Genomic DNA, 17069 nt, shown 5'->3' with positions numbered 1-17069 from the left:
GATCTTTTGAGACTGGGTTACCTCACTTAGGATAATATTCTTCAGCTCCATTTATTTGTCTAAGAATTCCATGAATACATTGTTTCTAATGGCTGAATAGTACTCCACTGTGTGTGTGTGTATATATATATATCAATCACATTTTTTGTATCCATTCCTCCGTTGAAGGACATCTGGATTTTTTCCAGCTTCTGGCTATTATAAATAGGGCTGCTATGAACATAGTGGTGCATGTATCCTTATTACATGCTGGGGAATCCTCTGGGTATATGCCCAGGAGTGGTATAGCTGGGTCTTCAGGAAATGTGCCCAGTTTTCTGAGGAACCACCAGACTGATTTGCAGAGTGGTTGTACCAGCTTGCAACAGCAGTGGAGGAGTGTTCCTCTTTCTCCACATCTTCTTCAACACCTGTTGTCTCCTGAGTTTTTAATCTTAGTCTTTCTGACTGGTGTGAGGTGAAATCTCAGGGTTGTTTTGATTTGCATTTCCCTAATGACTAATGATTTTGAACATTTTTTAAGATGCTTCTCAGCCATCAGAAGTTCTTCAGGTGAAAATTCTTTGTTTAGCTCTGTACCCCATTTTTAATAGGGTTTTTTGGTTTTCTGGGGTCTAATTTCTTGAGTTCTTTGTATATATTGGATATTAGCCCTCTGTCAGATGGAGGGTTGGTGAAGCTCTTTTCCCAATTTGTTGGTTGCCAATTTGTCCTTTTGATGGTGTACTTTGCCTTACATAAATTTTGTAATTTTATGAGGTCCCATTTGTCAATGCTTGATCTTAGAGCATAAGCTATTGGTGTTCTGTTCAGAAACTTTCCCCCTGTACCGATGTCCTCAAGGGTCTTCCCTAGTTTCTTTTCTGTTAGTTTCTGTGTGTCTGGCTTTATGTGGAGGTCCCTGATCGACTTGGAGTTGAGCTTAGTACAAGGAGATAAGAATGGATCAATTCACATTCTTCTGCATGCTGACCTCCAATTGAACCAGCACCATTTGTTGAAAACGCTATCTTTTTCCCACTGGATGTTTTCAGCTCCTTTGTAAAAGATCAAGTGGTGATAGGTGTGTGGGTTCATTTCTTCAACTCTATTCCATTGATCCACCTGCCTATCACTCTACCAATACCATGCAGTTTTTAACACTATTGCTCTGTTGTATTCCTTGAGGCATGAGATACTAATTCCCCCAGAAGTTCTTTTACTGTTGAGAACAGTTTTAGCTATCCTGGGTTTGTTGTTATTTCAGGTGAATTTGAGAATTGCCCTTTCTAACTCTCTGAAGAACTGAGTTGGGATTTTGATGGGAATCTGTTTATTGCTTTTGGCAGGATGGCCATTTTAACTATATTAATCCTGCCAATCCACGAGCATGGAAGATTTTTCCATTTTCTCAGGTCTTCTTCCATTTCCTTCTTCAGAGATCTGAAGTTCTTGTCACATAGATCTTTCACTTGTTTGGTTAGAGTCACACCAAGATACTTTATATTGTTTGTGGCTATTGTGAAGGGTGTCATTTCCCTAACTTCTTTCTCAGCCTGTTTATCTTTTGAGTATATGAAGGCTACTGATTTGCTTGAGTTGATTTTATAACCAGCCGCTTTGCTGAACTTGTTTATCAGCTGTAGGAGTTCTCTGGTGGAGTTTTTTTGGGTCACTTAAGTATACTATCATATCATCTGCATTTAGTGACAGTTTGCCTTCTTCCTTTCCAATTTGTATCTCTTTGATCTCCTTATGTTGTCTAATTGCTCTAGCTAGTACCTCAAAAACTATATTGAAAAGTTATAGAAAGAGGGGTCAGCCTTGTCTAGTCCTTGATTTTAGTGGCATTACTTCAAGTTTCTCTCCATTTAGTTTGATGTTGGCTACTGGTTTGCTGTATATTGCCTTTACTATGTTTAGGTATGGGCCTTGAATTTCTGTTCTTTCTAAGACTTTTAGCATGAAAGGATTCTGAATTTTTTCAAATGCATTTCAGTATCCAATGAAATGACCATGTGTGTTTTTTCTTTGAGTTTGTTTATGTAGTGGATTGCATTGATGGATTTCCTTATATTGAACCATCCCTGCATCCATGGGATGAAGCCTACTTGATCATGGTGAATGATAATTTTGATGTGTTCTTGGATTTAGTTGGGAAAAATTTTATTGAGTATATTTGCATTGATGTTCATAAGGGAATTTGGTCTAAAGTTCCCTTTCTTTGTTGGATCTTTGTGTAGTTTTGGTATCAGTGTAATTGTGGCTTCACAAAAGGAGTTGTGTAGTGTTCCTTCTGTTTCTGTTTTGTGGAATAGTTTGAAGAGTATTGGTGTTATGTCTTCTTTGAAGATCTGATAGAATTCTGCACTAAAACCATCTGATGACTTGTGATTTTTATATCCAAATTTTGTTTTCCTGTTGTGTTGGGGTATCCAGGATTTGCTGTTGTGAGAGAATTGGGTTCAGATGGTGCCATACTGTCTTTATTTCTGTTAGCAATGTTCCCATGTTTGCCTTTTGACATCCAGTTATCTCTGGTGTTAGTTGGGCCTGCTGTCACTGGCTGGAGCAAGCTTGCCCTGTCTGTGTGCCTGCAGGCCTATCTCAGCAACCCTGGGTGAGCTACTTTCCCCTGGCACAAATTGCTGTGGTGCTGCTGAGTTCCTGGGTGGAGGTGGAGTCCTGGTGTGGTGTGTCCCAAGCGATCCTCTACTCTGATGAAATGTCCCTCAGTAGTTCCTTTTGAATTCCTAATTTGTTCCTTTAAAAATACAAAATGCTTTAAATTTGTGTGTCATTCTTGCCCGGAGACCCTGATAGTCATCCCTGTATTATTCCATTTTTAGTATATGCACTGCCAAAGTGAGCACTTAAATTTATTTTCTTATTACCTACATAAATATTATAATACTTTTCAAAGATTATACTGAGTCCTAGAAATGACAGACTCTTTAATACTTGTCTACCCAAACCATAAATATTAAAACTGTTGAAGATTCAATTTGCTTTATTTTACTTCTTCATAATCCAGAATCTTTTCTTGATTGGATATTTTCTTTATTTACATTTCAAATGTTGTCTCCTTTCCAGATCCCCCCTCCTGGAATTTTCTATCCCATCCCTCCTCCCCTTGCCTCTATGAGGGTGCTCACCCACTCACCCACACACTCCTGCCTTCCTGTCCTGGCATCCCCCTACATTGGGCAATCAAACCCCCTCAGGCTCAATGTCCACTTCTCCCACTGATGTTCAACAAGGCCATCCTCTGCCACATATGGTAGGAGCCATTTGTCTGTCCATGTGTACTCTTTGGTTGCTGATCCAGTCCCCTGGAGCTCCAGTGGGTTTGGCTGGTTGACAATGTTACTCCCCGCCACAGGACTGCAAACCTCCTCAGCTTCTTCAATCCCTTCTCCAACTCCTTCATTGGGGAACCCATACTCAGTTCAATGGTTGGCTGTGAGCATTTGCCTCTGTATTTGTCAAGTTCCTAATAATTATGAATACCATGCCATTTTCTTACATTTTTCTTTCCATACAAATCTGTGAAAATATAAAAATAATTTCACATTACTCTCATACAACATAGAAAATCAATTAGAAAATACAAGACTCCAAAAACTACTATAGCTGTGATTTCATTTTGTTTTCCTTTGTCTTTGTAGAAAGTGTCTCCTTGAAGTGACTTTTAGCATGTCTAGATGTCTTTTTATTTGTCCACTTGTCACATAAATGGGAGGTTCATTATTTAGGTAAAAAGCAGTGTATGGAATGCTACAAGTAAAGATTCAGGACAACATATGATCTTAGATTGTGGTACCTGGCCAACTAATTTGTAAAAGTAGATAATTTTAAATATTTTATTCAAAGTCAGATGTCTGTGTATACATATGTACATAAAAGGACCATGTGGAAGACATATATTTAGTATTAGAGAAATCCACATTGTGTGAATGACATAATTCTGTCTTGAGAATATCTCTATAGACAGGAATAATCATTAGACTTCAATTTTGAAAAGTTGAACTTTTTAAAACAATTTTTCCTTTTTTATTAGATAATTTCTTTATTTACATTTTGAATGTTATCCCCTTTTCTGGTTTCCCCTCTGAAAACATCTATCCCATCACACCCCTCCCCAGGGTCACCAACCCACCCACTCCCACTTCCCTTTCCCAGCACTGGGAAAAAAGATGTTCATCACTATGACTTTTTAAAAGTTAATTCTTTTTATATTTGAGATTATATTATTATTACATAATTTCCTCCTTCCCTCCACAACCACCCATATACCTTTATTTGCTATATTTCAAGTACATGGCCATCTTGTGGGATAAGGAATTGAGTAAATACAGACATACATTCCTAAATTGATAAATAGAATAGATTTTGTCTGCAATATATATATATATATTCAGAGTTGGTCATTTGACACTGGATAGCTGACTGGTGTAATCCTTGCTGGAGAAGACTATTTCTCCTTCCCTTAGCATTGTTTAGTTGCCTTCAATTTTTTTCTGTTCTAGTAGCCTTCCATCATCTACTTTGCCATATCTATTGGTTTTGCTGTTCTTTGGTTCATGTTTAGATAGATGAGCTAATGAACTTTGCCTTTTTTAAAAATCTTCAGATGGAGACTAAGATGGGTACCCAGTCAGGAAAACAAAACAAAAGAAAACAACAGCAAGAAGAAGAAGAAGGAGAAGAAGAAGAGGAAGAAGAAGAAGAAGAAGAAGAAGAAGAAGAAGAAGAAGAAGAAGAAGAAGAAGAACAACAACAACAACAACAACAACAACAACAACAACAGCGGCAGCAAAAACAAAAACAAAAACAACAAAAGAAATTCTCACAGAGTAAATATTATTCACATGTTTGAATTCTGGAAATTCCTGGAAACTGACTAAAATTGAGGGAAAACTTTTCAATTTCCTCAGGATTTTGAGATTATTAGGACTGAGAATGTCAACTGTAAATGTTGCTTTTATTTCCTCAGAAAAAGTGCTGAGATGAGTGCCAGACCCAAGCAGCATGGCTGCAAACAGCTTGGGCAGAGCCCAGAGTGTTTCTTGTTTACCCATTTTTAAATTAGGTATATCCTTTATTTACACTTCAAATGTTGTCCCCTTTCCTGGTTCCCTTCCCCCCAAAATCCCATAAGAAATCCCCCTTTCCCCAATCAACTCACTCCCCCTTCCCTGTCCTAGTATTCCTCTACAGTATGCTATTAAGTTTTTCCAGGACCAAGGGCCTCTCATTTGGTGTCCAACAAGATCATCCTCTGCTGCCATTGTGTCTGGGGCCATGGGTAACTCCATGTGTACTCTTTGGTTGATGGTTTTGTCCCTGGGAGCACTGGGAGTACTTGGTGACACATATTGTTGTTCCTCTTATGGAGCTGCAAACCCCTTCAGCTCCTTGGGCCCTTTCTCTAGCTCCCTCATTGGCGACCCTGTGCTCAGTTCAATGGATGGCTAAGAGTTTCCTCCTCTGTATTTGTCATGCACTAGGAAAGCCTTCCAGGTGATAGCTATATCTGGCTCCTGTCAGCCAGCCCTTGTGGGCACCCACAATAGTGCCTGGGTTTTGTAACTGTATATAGGATGCATTCCCGAGTGGGGTAGTCTCTGGATGGTCTTTCCCTTAGACTCTGCTCAAACATTTGTCTTTGTATCTCATTCTGTGGGTATTTTCCCCCTTTCTACAAAGGATCCAAGGATCCATACTTTGTTCTTCCTCCTTGGGTATCTGACCCATCCAGCAGGTCCAGTTATTCCAGGGTCTCGAAGAGGCACTACCTGAGGGTCAAAAATGTGTGGGGGGGGGAGAGAAAAGGGAAGCCAAGCACGCTAAGAAAGACAAGTCAGTCTGGGTTATGTCAAGGCTTAATTTAATGTCGGGGAGGTAAGTGGGTTTTAAGGCTTACAGAGAAGGAATTAACATTCACACCAACAAAGGAGGGAAGGGCAGAGACACCCCTAGCAATGGAAGCAGGAAGCGAGGAGGTCAACCAGGTGAGGACACCCGGAGTTAACGCAGGCAGGAACATTCCGCGGTTAGGGCAGGAACATCTTGTGGTATCCTCGGGAATCTTCTCCCACCAATAGGTCATGGGGAAGGCTCTAGTTAATTGTTCTCATATTTTGGCAGTCACCACCTTAGGGCCATGAGTAAGCATAAGTCTGAATAGCTCAGGATGGCTTCCCACAGGTATCATTTGATATGTGAATTGTGTTTGGGTATTCCAAACTTGTAGGCTAAAATCCACTTATCCATGAGTGCATACCATGAGTGTTCTTTTGTGACTGGGTTACCTCTCTTAAAATGATATTCTACAGTTCCATCCATTTGTCTAAAAATTTCATGAATTCATTGTTTTTAATGACAAATTGTTTTTAATACACACATTAATCCATTGTGTGTATATACCACATTTTCTGTATCCATTGCTCCATTGATGGACATCTGGATTCTTTCCAGTTTCTGCCTATTATAAATAGGGTGCTATGAACATAGTGGGGCATGTGTACTTACTACATGCGGGAGAATTCTCAAAAGAATATACCTTTTTCTCAGCACTTCATGGTACTTTCTCCAAAATTGATCAGATAATTGGTCACAAAACAGACCTCAACAGATAAAAGAAGATTGTTCTAATCCCATGCCTCCTATCAGATCACTATGGAGTAATGGTGGTCTTCATTCACATCAAAAACAACAAAAAGCCCACATACACATGGAAGCTGAACACTGCTCTAGTCAATGATACCTTGATCAAGGAAAAAATAAGGAAAGAAATCAAAGGTTTTTTAGAATTTAATGAAAATGAAAGCACAACATACTCAAATTTATGGGACACAATGAAAGCAGTGCTAAGAGGAAAGCTCATAGCCCTGAGTGCCTCCAAAAAGAAACTGGAGACAGCATACACTAGCAGCTTAATGGCACACCAGAGTGCTTCTTTCTCTGCTGTAAATATCCCTAGACCTATACTTGGAAGCTTCTAGCTTCTGTACAATATAATCATCCAAGCTGTCTGATTCAATCTGACTTATCTCAGCTCTGATTGAATTGCTCTGCTTGGCCTCATACTAACTTTGGCAATAGGCTTTTCTGGCTCATTCTTATTTCCAGGATAGTTCTGTCTTCATCTATATCTAATTTGTTCTCTCTGTAAAAGTGTTCAGTCAAAACTGCCATATACAAACACCACCCAATACATCTTTTTTCTCTCTGTTCTTAAGTAGCCTTTCTTCCATTGCATGTTCTCTCCTAAAAATTATGTTTATGGTATAATTCCAGTACAAGTGTCTCAATTTACATTGTTTTCTGACCCCAAAATGTCATTATATTCTGGAAGCTAGAGCTTTAATGTTCTTGAAAATTGCCCTCATATTCTGTTTTTTGTAATGGTATAAAAAGTTCTCATGTTCTCAATAATATTCTGACAGCCTTAGTTGTGTGTAATTCCTCAAGGCCATCTGGTGACGTTGGCCACCTAAATAAGATAAGGCACATAGTGTTATAGGTAACACCTGAACAGAGACCTGAAATATGGGGATTTAAAGAAATAAAGCAAAAGGAAAGAAAAAGCTGAGAAGGCAAGGAACTCCTGGGAATCATGTACATATAGTGTAATATGGCAAAAGTTTATAATGGAGGTAAAAAGTAGTCAAGGTAGGAGAAACAACGAGGTTGCTGGATGGAAGAGTTATAGTGGGACAACATCAGTTGATGCAATTGTGAGAGTTCCTTAGTGAATGTCACCATTCTTTCTCTCAAGAGGGATATCTGGAACCCAGAACCTTAGTTTCTAACTAGTTAGTTAGTTAGTTAGTTTCCTAAGAAGAAGAAGTCAGAAAAATTAGATGCAAGAGAACCAGAAAAAATTGCTAGTGATGCCTTTCAGCTTTAGAAAGAAATAAAAAAAATAGATTTAAATGACACCATTAAAATTAAAAATTAAACTGATCAAGAAAAGGCAGAACACAAGAAATAGAAGAAAAATGAGAACCTGGAGATATATTATCTAGTCTCTCTCTCCCACCCCCATGAAGTTATGGGTTTTCTTCCCCCCTCTGCTGATTTTGCTCCCCCCATCTTTTGTGTGTTTGTTTCATTTAATTTCTTTCTGTTCTTAGGGAGGATTCTCACTGTCTTCGGGAAAAGCAACTCCTTTTAAGACATGGTACAGGTCTCCCAGCCAAGAGATTTTGTAAAGAGATTGAAAGATGGGAAAAAAACATGGAGAGAAGGACTTTCTCTTTTATGCATGAGTGAAAAGGCTGAATCTAATAACCCAGAACAATGAGCTAAAAATTGTATACACGTTTGGTTTAAGATTCTTAAAGGTTTTAGGCAGACTTGTGTTCAATAGGGACTGACTTCTCTTTTTACATCATTTTATTTCTATGGAAGCCATTTTTTCTCATCTGATGGAAGGATAAAAGCTTGTCTTACAGTGTTGCATGAAATATTTAAAGAGTAGAACAAGCACTTTCCTGTGCTTGTGCCTCTAACTCTTTGCCCTCGCAGCCTGGCTGGAGATTTGGAGGTTCACTGGCCCATAGCTCCTAAAATGTCTCCATCTAGCTCTTTATGTTCCCAGTGGAGGGTTGCTACCTCACCAACCTGTGCTTCAAATCCCCCATGGCCTTTGTGGAGCATCTCGAGCAAACCCATGCTTGGGGGCCATACTTTTCTCTCTTGAACCCAGATGAGTCATTGCATGAAGGAAAACACAACACAAACTTAGTTCAGAAACAATGGTATCTCAGTTTCTGGGTGTAACAACTAAAACCTAATCTTGTAAGCCTTATTAAAATCTGATCCCTCCAGTGGTGTATCCTTGTGGATCTGCCATGATACTAGGAGACTTCAGCAGTTACATCTTATGCCTCTGCTCTCCCAATTCCAAAGACAAATAACTCTCTCCTGTTTCTTCTTTCCTTCTGTCCATCCTGGAAGTCCTGTCTAATCACCCAGTGATTGGCTCCTTTATTCATTAAGGGATTGGTTCACAAAAACAGCACCAAGCCCATTCACAACATTACTGGGAGTAAATATTTACTGTGGGAGACTGGCTATTTAGAAATATGTCAGGGCTAAGTTATGAGAAATCAATAAAATAATATCCTCAAGACTTTGAAATGTTACTAGGATAAAGCATGTATAATGATGCTCAATGACAAACCATATATGTCCCTAAGGCTTATGGACAAATCAACACTTTGGATTTACAGGCGTGGCATAAGTTGCCAGATCATGAACAAAAAATACAAGGTAACTTCCTAAAATTAGGAAGGGGCCTGAAGAGGTATAGCAAGATTTTTTTTTCCAGTGTTTGGCAGGCAGTAAATGACCTGATAGTCGATGGGGAAGCAGGTATGATTACTGTTATACAACCGGCATATAAAAATGCTAATACTACATACCAGGCTGTAAAATGTACCAGGAAAGGGGAAATCATTTAAAATGTAAATAAAGATTATATATAATAAAAAAAGAGTTTTCTAATTCTGACCAACATCTATGTTGCAGCCAGGATTTTAATCTGAATTCTCATAAAATAGAGGGAATATCAAAGGAAAAAATTTGATTACAAGCAAAGATGTATGTTAGTTATGACTGGGACGTGCTGAGAGGCAAACACTCGGATTCTATATTGCTTTCATTTGTTTTCAATTTTATGTTAAGTATTTTTCACTTGGGCAAAATACTAAAGTTGAGAAAAGTCTTTCAGAACTGAAATAACAATTAGTTAAAGTTGCTGGAAAACTGAAAAAAAGAAAAAGAACAGAAAGAAAGTGTGGGAAAATGTGTTAATGATCAAATATACCTCTATGCTGATATATTCAAGTGCCTTCACATATTCAAGGGTTAACTCTGCCTATGGCCTTTCAAAGGTAAAAAGAAATGCTTCAACTATTGGCAGGAATAAAACAAGGAAAAGGGAATAATATGAAGAAATAATCCAACTTTATTTAAAAAAAATTGTCACTGCTTAAAAAAACTTTAAAAATGTTCATACTTGTTTTAGTATACTTTACATGGATGACATTCTGCTTTCTGCTAGCAATAATAAAATACTAAATGACCTGTTTACAAAAATTAAAATGAGGTTAATTCCTTAAATTTGTTTTCCTCATAAAATAATTATTTGTTAAATACTTTAAATGAGTTAACACTGGCTTTTGATACTTAATGCCTTTGTAAAATACTGTAAAAATAATAATACTTCTACATACACTCCAAGTCTTTTCAGGAATTTTGCCATCGGTTTGATATAATCCATCTCACAGACATTCCTTATAACCTTCATTGTCAATCATTTATGAAAATGGCTAATGAACAACTTCAAGTCACTTAAAAGCAAAGGAGGGGGAGTAGGGTGACTACACTTTCTGATATTTTATCTTCTATTTTATGTACTTTAAATTTTTAAAATTTGGCCTTGGCCTAACTGCTACAGAATGGGTTTTTAGGTTTCTCTAAAACAATTTAGGATCTCAGTCCTTTTGAGAGATGCTATATCTCACCAATTGAATGGTCCAGATCCAGTAATTGACTGGAGCCAAGTTTGTTTATAATTTTTTTCCTCAGAGTTCTGAAAAGTTACTATGGCTACCCAAAAGACTTATTTATCTTATGGAAGATGAATAAAGAGCTTCCACCTTGTCTTCAGAGGTTACACCTGAAGAAAAGAAAGATAATGGGCCAACAGGGTTATGGATTCATGAAGAATGCAGTGTGACTACCAGCATTGATTCAGATGAAGAAACTAGTGACTGAGCAAAAGGACTTGATAAAATCTCAGGGGAAGGCTGGGATTGTAGAATTGCTGTTTTTGCTATGTAGTTGCTGTTGAATTTGGCTGTTAGTGCTGAAGCATATTGGGCTTATGTACCTGATTAACCTGTATTTAAATCTGTTAAATGGAAAGAAGTAACATTCCTGTTTATGTCAATAATTTTGAGATCTTGTGTGCCCCTACTGCTAATATGTGTACCACAGACAAATGTGGTCATGATAATTTAAGTATGGATGTTCTGGCCTTACATGATAAAATATTAATCATTAAACATTCAAAATTAGATGAATTACCCTCTTCCATTTCTGCACAAAACTCAGCAAAATTTTTGATCATTGTTTTTCTGCCTCTAGAAGACTATGGTCCATAAAAATGTTACTGGGAAGTGTTTTTTGTCTGATTATACAGGGATGCATTATAACCTACAGTTTGACTTGCTACTCCACATCTATTTTAAAGATTGACTTGCTTACCATAAAATTAAAAATTAAAAAGGAGGAATTCCAAATGTCTTAAGAGGCATGCATCATATGTTTTTAGGTTAGAGCTCATGGCTCTTGTGACACAATGAGTCTTCCTGTTCTTGAGAGACTGATGCACTCTCTCAGGCACTGAAACATTCAGGACACTTTATGTTTCTTTATATATTCCCTTAGTAGTCAAGTAAGCATGAAAATTTGACAGAACAATTGATCCTAGACATTACTACTGTGTACTCTGAATAAATGTCATTATATCCTATCAACTACAACTATATTGAGGCTAGCAATTGCCCTGATATTCTGTTTCTGATAAAGGTATAAAAAGTGTTATTGTTCTCAGTAACATTGTCACAGCCTTAGTTGTGGCATGCCTCCTCAAATTTGTCATGATTTAATGCCTTTCAGCAATATCAGGTGACTTTGGCCAGGTAAGTAAGGTCATGTGCTTATAATTTTACCTCCTGAGCAATCCTGTAATATTTTTTCTTGAAGTATATTTGCTTCAAAACAATTAAGATACCTATCTGATAATCTCTAAGTTTAAACAAGTTTGACACACCAAACTTTGCATGATTCACTGAAGACTATTATTACTTTTTTTATTCAATATATTTTTTATTTACATTTCAAATGATTTCCCCTTTTCTGACTTACCATTCCCTGAAAGTCCCATAAGCCCTCTTCCCTCCCCCTATTCCCCCAACCATCCCTTCCCACTTCCCTGTTCTGGTATTGCCCTATACTGCTACACTGAGTCTTTCCATAAAAGACTATTGTTCTTACTGTATGTTTAATACTGTACACAAAGAGTAGTGATAATTGTAGGTAGTTAACTGTGTGTGCTTGATAACCAGTAAACACTGGTTGTCAGCTTAATTTCATTAATAAATTCCATGAGTATATACTCTACCTTCTGCTGATCTGTCAGATCATTTCCAGAGATGATTAAATGCACACATGACCTTAATATTTGCAACACTATGATTGTTTAGAATAATGAATTTATTAAAAGAATAAAGACTAATGGCTTAGAAAATCCCTCAGAAACCACACAAAAACACTAAGCATGGCTGTGTAGCTCTGGTAACCCCTGTATTGTAGGGAACAAGGAAGGAAAGATCACTAGGGTTTGCTGGCAGCCATCTATTTGCATGCTCAGTGAAATATCCTTTCTCAACTGAATATAACAGGAATGATAGAGCAGGAGACTTAATATCCTCCTCTGGTCTTCATGTGCACAAGGGAACACATTGTGTACACATACATGTGCATATACCACGAATACGTACACTCCCCCCAACTTACACACACAAATGAAATGGTAAAGCTAGCTGAAGACCATGATTCCCTTGTATCTGCTTTCTGATTTGTCTAGCTGTGAAGAAGCAACATTCTGCCTCCACAGAGAGTAGCTGGCCCTGCCTATGTGCATTCTTAACCATGATGGATCATATCCTTTGAACTTTTAAAAAAAAAATCCTTTCCTTGAAAAAGTTAGTTTTTGTTGGGTATGTGGTCATAGGAAAGAGTAAAATAATATGGTAAGGTCAATATGGGCTTATTATCTATTGTCTTCACATTAGCAACTTAAAAGTATATTATGAGTTAATTAGAGTATAAAATATGAAGATATATATGGTTTACTTACAAGTATCTTTGAATTTATGAATATCATTTCTAAGACGCCCATATTTTTCAAGAAAATTACTTCTACAAATTATAACTCTTTTCATCAATTTTTATAAAAAAATTATTCCTCGGGTACATATATTATCATAGGGGAAAACAACAGGTCAACATATAAAGCATAATTCTCAATGGAAAATTTATCTGTGAAGACATTTGTTACATTGTCTACAAACCTCCTGGGTTTTATTTTTACTGACATTAAATAAGCTAATGTCTTTTGAAACAAGAACCAGCATTGAAGCTTTGTTTTTTTTATAACTAATAATCAAACTAAATCTCAAGAAATATTTGAAAAGTATAGTAACATGACACAGTTAACTATTTTTTTTACCATACACAGAAAATAATTTAAGAACAAAAGAAATATCAGTTTTGTAGAAAAGTGAGGAATAGGTATCTTAATTGTAGAATCATTGTCCAAGAGTGCCTGATTTAGAAGCAGTCTGTAGAAATTGCTGCTTATTTGCGCTGATGCTTTCAGTGCCTTTTTTTTTTTTACCAGTTACTCCAAACCCAAACACACACACACACACACACACACACACACACACACACACACACAAGAAACACCATGCTCTGGTTCCTTTTTGATACACAAATTATAAATTAACACAATAGCTTAGTTTCCATAGGTATGAAGAATTTCAATAATATTTTTATTTTGTTTTGTTTATTTGCCTCTTTGTTTTTCAAGAGAGACAGAGAGAGAGGAAAGAGAAAGAGAGAGACAAAGACAGACAGAGAGGGGGGAGAAGGTGTGGAGTTGAATGAGATCATCAAGTAGGCTTCATCCCAGGAATGCAGGAATGGTTCAACACACGGAAATCCATCAATGTAATCAACTACATAAAAAAAAAACTCAAAGAAAAAAATTGCATGTTCATTTAATTAGATTCTGAGAAAACATTTGAGAAAATCCAGCATGCCTTCATGATAAAAGTCTTGGAAAGATCAGGACTTCAAGGCCCATACCTAAACATAGTAAAAGCAATATATAGCAAACCAGTAGCTAACATCAAACTAAATGGAGAGAAACTTGAAGCAATCTCACTGAAATAGGTATTAGACAAGGCTGTCCACTCTCTCCATACCTGTTCAATATAGTACTTGAAATCCTAGTCAGAGAAATCAGACAACAAAAGGAGGTCAAGGGTACACAAATTGAAAAGGAAAAAGTCAAAGTATACTATTTGCAGATGATAAGATAGTATACTTAAGTGACTCCAAAAATTCCACCAGAGAACTACTAAACCTGATAAACAGCTTTAGCAAAGAGTCTGCATATAAAATTAACTCAAACAAATCAGTAGCCTTATTGTATTATTCAGGGTTCTCTAGAGTCACAGAATGCATGGGTAGTCTTTATATAGTTAGGGAATTTGTTGATGACTTAGTCTGTAGTCCAATTCCCCAACAATGGTCCACAGTAGCTGTGGATGGAAGTCCAAAGGTCTAGCAAATGCTCAGTCCCATAAAGCAAGCAGGCAAAGAAGAGTGACTGAGTCTTTCTTCTTCCCATGTCCTTTTGTAGATCTTCAGCAGAGTGTATGGCCAAGATTAAAGGTATGTGCTTCCTGTTGCCACAATTCTAGGTTCTTCTAGCCTGGAAGTTTTGGTTCCAGATAGGGGAGTGTTCCTACCAGGAGCCACAGCAAACATTCTTTTGAACTGGGAGTTCAGACTTCCCCCTGGTTATTTTTGGGCTTCTAATGCCCTTAAACCAACAGACTAAGAAAGGAATAACAGTATTAGGAAAGGTGATAGATCCAGATTACCGTGGGGAAATTCGATTGCCTCTCCACAACAGAGGTAAACAGGATTATGTCTGGAGTGCAGGAGATCCCTTGGGGTGTCACTTAGTACTACCATGTCCTATGATTAAAGTCAATGAAAAATTACAACAGTCTAATTCAAGTAGGATGGCAAAGGATACAGAGCCATCAGGAATGAAGATATGGGTCAATTCTCCAGGAAAAGAGCCAAGACCTGCTGAAGTGTTTGCCGAGGGTGAAGGAAATACAGAATAGGTAGTAGAGGAAGGTAGTTATAAATACCAGCTAAGGCCACGTAACCTGTTGTGGGGACAGGAAGCAAAATTTTTCCTAGAGGGCCACTAGGAGTGATAATGTGTGGAACTATTCCCTTTTCACCCCTTGATTCCTAGACCCATGGATCCTGGCTATGGGAGAAACTGTACCATATATTGGATGCTGATTCAAAGCATATACTGAATTCTGAAGAACTCTGCCCCAGTACTCCAACCTGTTGCCACCTAATTGGTGCTGTAACTGTGTCTTCAAAAGCCATTCCATCTTTCTATCAGGCCTTCTGCTTCAGGATGATAGGGAACATTGTAAGACCAGTGGATTCCATGATCGTGGGCCCATCGTGACACTTCTCTGACTGTGAAATGAGTTCCTTAGTCAGAAGCAGTACTATGTGGAATAACATGATGGTAGATAAGGCATTCTGTGAATCCTTGTTTGGTGGTTTTGGCAGAAGCATTACATGCAGAAGAGACAAATCCATAACCAGAGTAAGTATCTACTCCAGTAAGAACAAAACATTGTCTTTTCCACTGGGGAAGTGATCCAATGTAGTCAATCTGACACTAGGTTGCTGGCTGGTCACCTCAAGGAATGGTGCCATATCTGGGGCTCAGTGTTGGTTTCTGCTGTAGACAGATCTGGTATTCGGCAGCAGCTGTAGTCATGTCAACCTTGGTGAGTGGAAGTCTGTTTTGTTGAGCCCAAGCATAACCTCCTACTAGGCCAGCATGGCTATTTTGTTCATGTGCCCATTGGATAATGACAGGGATCGCTGGGGAAAGAGGCTGACTGTCCAGAGAATGGGTCATCTCATCCACTTGATTATTGCATACCTCCTCAGATGAAGCCACCTTTTGGTGGGTATTTACATGGGATATACATATCTTCACATCTTTTGCCCATTTGGAGAGATATATCCACACACTTCTCCAGATGTCTTTCTCACCAACTTTCCAATCATGATCTTTCCACATCCCTGACCATCCAGCCAATCCATTTTACTACAGCCTATGAGTCAGTAAGTAATCATTCACCTGGCCATTTCTTCTTCCATCCTAAGTTTAATACTATGTGTTCTGCCCACTGTGAAGATTTTCCTTCACCTGGATCTTTCAGAGTTGTCCCAGAAAGGGGTTGTAATGTTACAGCTGTCCACTTCTGGGTGGTGCCTGAATAATGTGCAGAGCCATCAGTAAACCAGGTCCTAGTCTTCTCTTCTTCAATCTGACCATTATAGGGAACATCCTTTAAGGCTATAGGTGCATGCTTGGAAGCAAATGGCATTGTAAATAGGAGTAGAAACCATAGGCATTTGAGCAACTTCTTCATGTAACTTGCTTGTGCCTTCAGGACCTGATCTGGTCCAATCATGTATATAACATTTCCATTTGATAATAGACTGATGCTGTGCATGTCCTACTTCATGACTTGGAGGGTCTGATAACACCCAGCTCATGATGGGCAGTTCAGGTCTCATAGTAACTTGGTGTCCTATTTTCAACCATTCAGTTTCCACTAAGGCCCAATAACAGGCCAGGAGCTGTTTTTCAAAGGGAGAGTGGTTGTCTGCAGATGATGGTAGAGCTTTGCTCCAAAATCCCAAAGGTCTCTTCTGTGATTCACCTACAGGGGCCTGATAGAGGCTCCAAACAGCATCTCTATCTGCCACTGACACCTCAAGTACCATTGGGCCTGCTGAATCATGTGGTCCAAGTGGTAGAATGTCCTATGTAGGGCTCCAGCAGAAGGTGTGGCCCATATTAATGGTGTATACCACCACCCCTAGATTTGGGACTTGCTTTGTCAGAGATAACCTTGAATTCAGAGATCTTCTTGACTTAGTCTTCTGGGATTCATAGCCACTATGACTCAAGATCTCTATACGAAGATCCAGGTCAGAAACTTGTATCTTCAAAGCAGCCTGGACCTGTTGAAGAGTCTTCTCATGTTCCAGGCCCCACACAAAGCTATCAGCTTTCTGAGTCACTTGGTAAATAGGCCTGAGTAACACACCTAAGTGAGGAATGTGCTGTTTCCAGAATCCAAATAGACCCACTAAAC

General features: G+C 38.2%; 1 pseudogene; it reads right to left on the bottom strand.

The window, feature by feature from the left end:
- Positions 1-2747: 2747 nt before the first annotated feature.
- On the bottom strand, positions 2748-2848 carry LOC127693105 (uncharacterized; annotated as a pseudogene).
- Between the last annotated feature and the right edge of the window lie 14221 nt (positions 2849-17069).

This window comes from Apodemus sylvaticus, chromosome 9 (assembly GCF_947179515.1).
Source record: "Apodemus sylvaticus chromosome 9, mApoSyl1.1, whole genome shotgun sequence".
In the NCBI taxonomy this organism is placed as follows: Eukaryota; Metazoa; Chordata; class Mammalia; order Rodentia; family Muridae; genus Apodemus; species Apodemus sylvaticus.
The sequence above is the reverse complement of the archived record's forward strand: the minus strand, read 5'-3'. Positions and strand labels throughout refer to the sequence as shown.